Source organism: Pelophylax lessonae, assembly GCF_965119305.1.
Source record: "Pelophylax lessonae genome assembly, chromosome: 13".
NCBI classification, from domain to species: domain Eukaryota; kingdom Metazoa; phylum Chordata; class Amphibia; order Anura; family Ranidae; genus Pelophylax; species Pelophylax lessonae.
The window spans coordinates 13,628,939-13,636,185 of record NC_138780.1 but is presented as its reverse complement, the minus strand read 5'-3'; positions in this window follow the sequence as shown (position 1 = coordinate 13,636,185).

The window sequence follows — 7,247 nt, the reverse complement described above, 5'->3', positions numbered from 1 at the left end:
TTTTTCTAAAATATTGTTGGTTAGAATAAAATATAACTAATGACAAACTTTTTTTTTTTTGGTAAAGATGCTAGAATTTATTTTAACATTAGTTTATTTTTTAATTTTTTTTTCTAAAATATTGTTGGTTAGAATAAAATATAACTAATGACAAAACTTTTTTCTTTTTTTTTTTTTGATAGCTGCTAGAATTTATTTTAACAAGTTTGTTTTTTAAATTTCTTTTCTAAAATATTATTGGTTGGAATAAAATATAACTAATGACAAAACTTTTTTTTTTTTTTTTTTTGGATAGCTGCTAGAATTTATTTTAACATTAGTTTATTTTTTAATTTTTTTTCTAAAATATTGTTGGTTGGAATAAAATATAACTAATGACAAAACTTTTTTTTTTGGATAGCTGCTTGAATTTATTTTAACATTAGTTTATTTTATTTTTCTAAAATATTGTTGGTTAGAATAAAATATAACTAATGACAAACTTTTCTTTATTTTTTTTGGTAAAGATTCTAGAATTTATTTTAACATTCGTTTATTTTTTAATTTTTTTTTCTAAAATATTGTTGGTTAGAATAAAATATAACTAATGACAAAACTTTTTTTTTTTTTTTGGATAGATGCTAGAATTCATTTTAACAAGTTTGTTTTTACATTTCTTTTCTAAAATATTATTGGTTGGAATAAAATATAACTAATGACAAAACTTTTTTTTTTTTTTGGATAGATGCTAGAATTTATTTTAACATTAGTTTATTTTTTAATTTTTTTTCTAAAATATTGTTGGTTAGAATAAAATATAACTAATGACAAACTTTTTTTTTTTTGGTAAAGATGCTAGAATTTATTTTAACATTAGTTTATTTTTTAATTTTTTTTTCTAAAATATTGTTGGTTAGAATAAAATATAACTAATGACAAAACTTTTTTCTTTTTTTTTTTTTTTTTGGATAGCTGCTAGAATTTATTTTAACAAGTTTGTTTTTTAAATTTCTTTTCTAAAATATTATTGGTTGGAATAAAATATAACTAATGACAAAACTTTTTTTTTTTTTTTTGGATAGCTGCTAGAATTTATTTTAACATTAGTTTATTTTTTTATTTTTTTTCTAAAATATTGTTGGTTAGAATAAAATATAGCAAATGACAAAACTTTTTTTATTTTTTCTTGGATAGATACTAGAATTCATTTTAACATAAGTTTGTTTATTTTAATTTTTTTTCTAAAATATTGTTGGTTAGGATAAAATATAACTAATGACAAAACTTTTTTTTTTTTTTTTTTGGATAGAGTGGCAAGGAATTGGAACTCCTGTCAGTATTTTTTTTTGTTTTTTGTCCCCATTAGGGAAATTCTCCCTCTCTGTTTGTCCTGTTTAATTTTTTCAGTGAAAGCCAAAGTAAAAGAAAAAAAGTTTTGTCTTTAGTTTTACTTTACTGTTTAGCTAAGTTTTGTAACTTTTTTTTATCATGAAATATATTCCATTACTTTTTTTTTTTTTTCAGGTTAAAGATATGGCAAACCATGGGATTTTTGGCTATATTTTAATAATAACTTTGTGTTTTCAAGGAATTCTATCACAGGTTTGTAAATCCTCTTTTAACTTTCTCATATAAGTAAACTGATTTTACTTTTAGTCGAACATGTAAATAACTGATTTACATTTTATTTTAAAGTCAAACATGTAAATACATTCATAAAATACAGGAAAACATTATTGCAGCTTTAAGCATTTAATCATTAAAAATATTTTATTGAAATGTTAAATATTTCAGCAGTCATAGCATACTGTAAACATTTTTTTTATTAAAACAGTATAAAAACACTTTCATTATTTTCATTTTCATTATTTTCCTTTTATCTTTTTTTTTTTTTTTTTTTTTTTTTTTTTGTTACTATAGACTGAACAGGCAGAAATAATACAAGGTAAGAAAAAAATATATATTTTCTCTCAGTATATAATTATGTATACATTATAACAATTTATTTTGAAAAAGTGCTTAAAATGAACTGGGAATGCTTTAGAAGATTCACAACTTTTAAAATATAGTATAATCTCTGTTAAAGGGAAGCCTCATGTGTATATTATTTTATGGATCAATAAAGAAGCCTTTTAGGAATATATAAATAATCTATCTTTTCTAAAATCTATTTTTTTTTTTTTTTTTTTTTATATTTAAGCTTATATTTTTTTTAAAGGAATTTAAAACTGTATAATTGTTTAACATAATTAAAGCATGCATTAATAATGCTAAATTTTTTAGGCAGCAGTTTTATATTATTTGGGGTACATTTTATTAAGAAATCAGTTTTAAAGTGATTAGTGTTCACAGCAATAAAATGATTCTATTATGTCATTAAACTGTGAATAAAAAAAATAATTTAATTAATTTATCAATATTAAATTATGAAAATTAGGAAGGGTGTATGCTGCTAAAAAAAAGTGTCAATCTGTCCGATTATCCTGTGTTAATTTCCTGTATCGTAATTAATTAATTTTGTGGTTCTTTGCAAATTGGAAAAATCTGCATGTATATTTTAACCACTTTCGGACCGCCCACCGCAGAGATACGTTGCCACTTTGACATTAAATACCAGGGTTATGGCAGCAGATAGCTGCCATAACCCTGGTATTTTTTTACTTGGTGGGCGGTCCTCTTTTTAATAAAAGTGGTCCCAGCAGCGAATTTGCCGCGGGATCACTATTATGGGCCGCAGGAATGCCTCCCCCACCCCTCCCGCTGCTTACCGGAGCCGTCGGTAGCGGGGAAAATGATCCGATCCTTTCCCTTCCTAGGCAGGAAGTCGAATGAGGGCGAGTGTAAATGTGCGATCTGAGGTCTTTTTGACCCCAGATCTCACAATAAAGAGGTCCTGTCCTGCTTATTTCTATTACAAGGGATGTTACATTCCTTGTAATAGGAATAAAAGTGATAAAAAATAAATAATAAAAGGTAAAATAAATAAGAAAAAAAAAAAAATTAAAGTGCCCGTCCCTCCGAGCTCGCGTACAGAAGCGAACGCAAGTCGTGCCCACTTATGTACACGGTGTTCAAACCACACATGTGAGGTATCGCCGCGATCGTTAGAGCGAGAGCAACAATTCTAGCCCTAGACCTTTGGTGTAGCTCTTAAATGGTAACCTGTAGAGATTTTTAAAGCGTCGCCTTTGGAGATTTTTAAGTACCAATGTTTGTCGCCATTCCACGAGCGTGCGCAACTTTGAAGCATGACATTTGCGGTATCTATTTAATCGGCGTAACATTATCTTTCACATTATAGAAAAAAATGGTAACTAACTTTACTGTTTAGTTTTTTTGAAATGCAATGAAATGTATTTTTATTTTTTTTTAAATTGCGTTTGAAAGACCGCTGCGCAAATACCGTGTGACAAAAAAAAATATAGCAACGACCGCCATTTTATTCTCTTTGCAAAAAAAAATATATATATATTAATATATCTATCTATCTATCTATCTATCTATCTATCTATCTATCTATCTATCTATCTATCTATCTATCTATCTATCTATATATATATATATATATATATATATATATATAGATAGACAGATATATATCTATATATATATATATATATATATATATATATATATGTGTATATATATATATATATAGATTAGATAGGTAGATAGATAGACAGATATATATACATATTTATATATATACATTTATATCTAGATATAGATATAGATATAAATATATATATATATATATATATATATATATATATATATATATATATATATATATATATATATATGTAATGTTTGAGGGTTCTAAGTCATTTTCTAGCAAAACTTTAACTTTTTTTCAGATTTTAATTAGTTGGTTTGTAGCTAAAATACAATATAACAGTGGTTAGAAGTAACATTTTTATCTTGTTTTGTAGGACTTGATTGCTCCGATATATGGCAGGAAAACAACAATGCAATTAGTGGAGTCTATATAATCCAACCAGATGGATCTGATGAACCTTTTCAGGTAAGACAACACCAAAACCAATTTTAGTATCCTGAATATATTTATGGAAAAGATACAGGTCAAGAGGGAGCAATGGGATCAAGAAACCTTCAAGTAGAATGTGTAGCAAGCTGTTCTATATATTTAAAAAAAAAAAAAAAGTACCTATTATACAATGTATACTACATGGGCTGGTTCATGACACTATTCAGACCTTGTTATGCTCCCCCTGATGGATCTATGGGGAGGGAGTAGTGGCGTAGCGTGGGTTGTCAGCCCCCGGGGCAAGGCAAGTAATTTACGCCCCCTAACCTGCAGACTTTTAGCACTACCTGAGTCCCTTCTTACAATAGTACTGACCAGCCTGATTCCTATACTGACCTACCTGTCCACTACGCTAACCTACCTGATTTCTATACTGGCCACTACACTGACCTCTACACTGACCTACCTGTCCACGACACTGACCCTTACACTGACCTACCTGATTCCTACCTGACCACTACACTGCCCACTACACTACACTGCCCACTACACTACACTACACCACCCACTACACTGTCCACTATACTACACTACACTGACCACTACACTGTCCACTACACTACACTGTCCACTACACTGTCCACTACACTACATTGACCACTACACTGTCCACTACATTACACTACACTGACCACTACACTACATGGACCAACTACACTGTCCACTACACTATACCGACCACTACACTACACTGTCCACTACACTACACAGTCCACTATACTACACTGACCACTACACTACACTGACCACTACACTACACCGACCACTACACCGACCACTACACTACACTGTCCACTGCACAACATGGGCCAACTACACTGTCCACTACACTACATTGACCACTATACTGTCCACTACATTACACTACACTGACCACTACACTACATGGACCAACTACACTGTCCACTACACTACATTGACCGCTACACTGTCCACTACACTATACCGACCACTACACTACACTATCCACTACACTACACTGTCCACTACACAACATGGACCAACTACACTGTCCACTACACTACATTGACCACTATACTGTCCACTACATTACACTACACTGACCACTACACTACATGGACCAACTACACTGTCCACTAAACTATACCGACCACTACACTACACTGTCCACTACACTACATGGACCAACTACACTGTCCACTACACTACACTGACCACAACACTACACTGACCACTACACTACACCACCAACTACTACTCACTACACTACACTGGTAACTACACCTCCTCCCCAGACTGTGTCTAGTCCCCCGGCCAGTGGCAGCAAAATGACTTACCTGCATTTCGCTTTCATGATCCATCCGCTCTGTCACATGGTGAAGACGGCGACTCAGACGGCAAAGCAGGGGTCTAGAAGCGAGGCGGGGCTCTGCCATTGGCCAGCCCCGCTGCCGCACATGACAATTTTTGCCCAATCACAGGGCCATTGTTTAGCCTGAAGATGGCGGCTGGAGTCATATGCTCTGAAGAATTTTTAAAGTTTGATAGAGTGACACTGGCACGGGATGCGCCCCCTCCCCAAATGTTGCGCCCGGGGCCTTGGCCCCGTCCCCCACGCTACGCCACTGGGAGGGAGTGAGAAAGGAAGAAAGAAAAAGACTTATAGGTGGAGGAAAGTAAGGAAGATATAAGGGAAGAGAGGACAAAAAAGAGACTTTATAGGATCAAGAAACTGGGGGAGAATATGCAGCAAGTTTTGACATATATATATATATATATATATATATATTTTTTTTTTTAAATGTTGTCTGTACCTTTTCTTTACTATATAACCTGGTTTATGGTATCATTAAGACTCTATTATGACGCATTGTCCTCCAACTGCAGGTATACTGTGATATAACAGAGAGTGGAGGTTGGACTCTTATACAGCTCCGTAATGGGTTAGATGGAGTATATTTCAATGAAACACTGAGCAGCTATGAAGAAGGATTTGGAAATGTCAACGGTAAATATTCACCTGTATTGACTTTATAAATATAGCTAAAGTGAACTTTTCTGTTTGTATTAGATGGAGTGGGGGTACAGGGAAAGATTGGGATGGGGACATCCATATTTCAGAAATCATAGGATATGTTGGGCTGGTGGCCCCAGGTGTAGATACTTCACCATTCAGACATCAATTGGAGCTCGGTCTCCAGTCTACAGTCTTTAGTGTACAGAAATCTGTCCCTGTAACAATAGGGCTAGTTGGTTGTTTTTTGCCCCCCCCCCCCCCCCCCCCTAGGCCACAAGTAATAAAATATGTTAGGCTGAGCTGGTGGCCCCAGACATGGTTACTTCACCTTTCAGACATCAATTGGAGCTCAGGGATTTGGAAATGTCAACGTTAAACATTCACCTGTATTGACTGTATAAATATAGCTAAAGTGAATATTTTTGTTTGTTTTAGATGGAGTGGGGTACAGGAAAAGATTGGGATGGGGACATCCATATCTCAGAGCTAATAGGATATGTTGGGCTGGTGACCCCTGGTGTAGATATTTCACCATTCAGATATCAATCGGAGCTTTATCAGTCTACAGCCTTCAGTCTACAGAGATATTTCCCTGCATTTAAAAGAAAAAGTTGGTTGCTCCCCCCAGGCCACAAGTAATAAGATATGTTAGACTGGTGGCCCCAGGGGCAGATATTTCACTATTTAGACATCAATTGGTTGTTTTTGCATCCTAGTTCCACAATTAATAGGATATGTTTGGGCCGGTGACCCCAAGTGTAGATACTTCACCATTCAGACATCAATTGGAGCTCGATCTGCAGTCTACAGTCTTTAGTCTACAGAAATCTGTCCCTGCAATAAAAGGGTTAGTTGGTTGTTTTTGCCCCTCCAGACTACAAGTAATAAGATATGTTGGGCTGGTGGCCCCAGGGGCAGATACTTCACTATTTAGACATCAATTGGTTGTTTTTGCATCCTATTTCCACAATTAATAGGATATGTTGGGCTGGTGGCCCCAGGTGTAGATACTTCACCATTCAGACATCAATTGGAGCTCAATCTGCAGTCTACAGCCTTCAGTATACAGAAATCTGTCCCTGCAATAAAAAAAGACTAGTTGGTTGTCCAGTTGGTTTAGTTGGTTGGTGGCCCCAGGGGCAGATACTTCCCTATTCAGACATCAATTGGTGGTTTTTGCACCCAAGTTCCACAACTAATAGGATACTGTATGTTGGGCTGGTGGCCCCAGTTGTAGATACT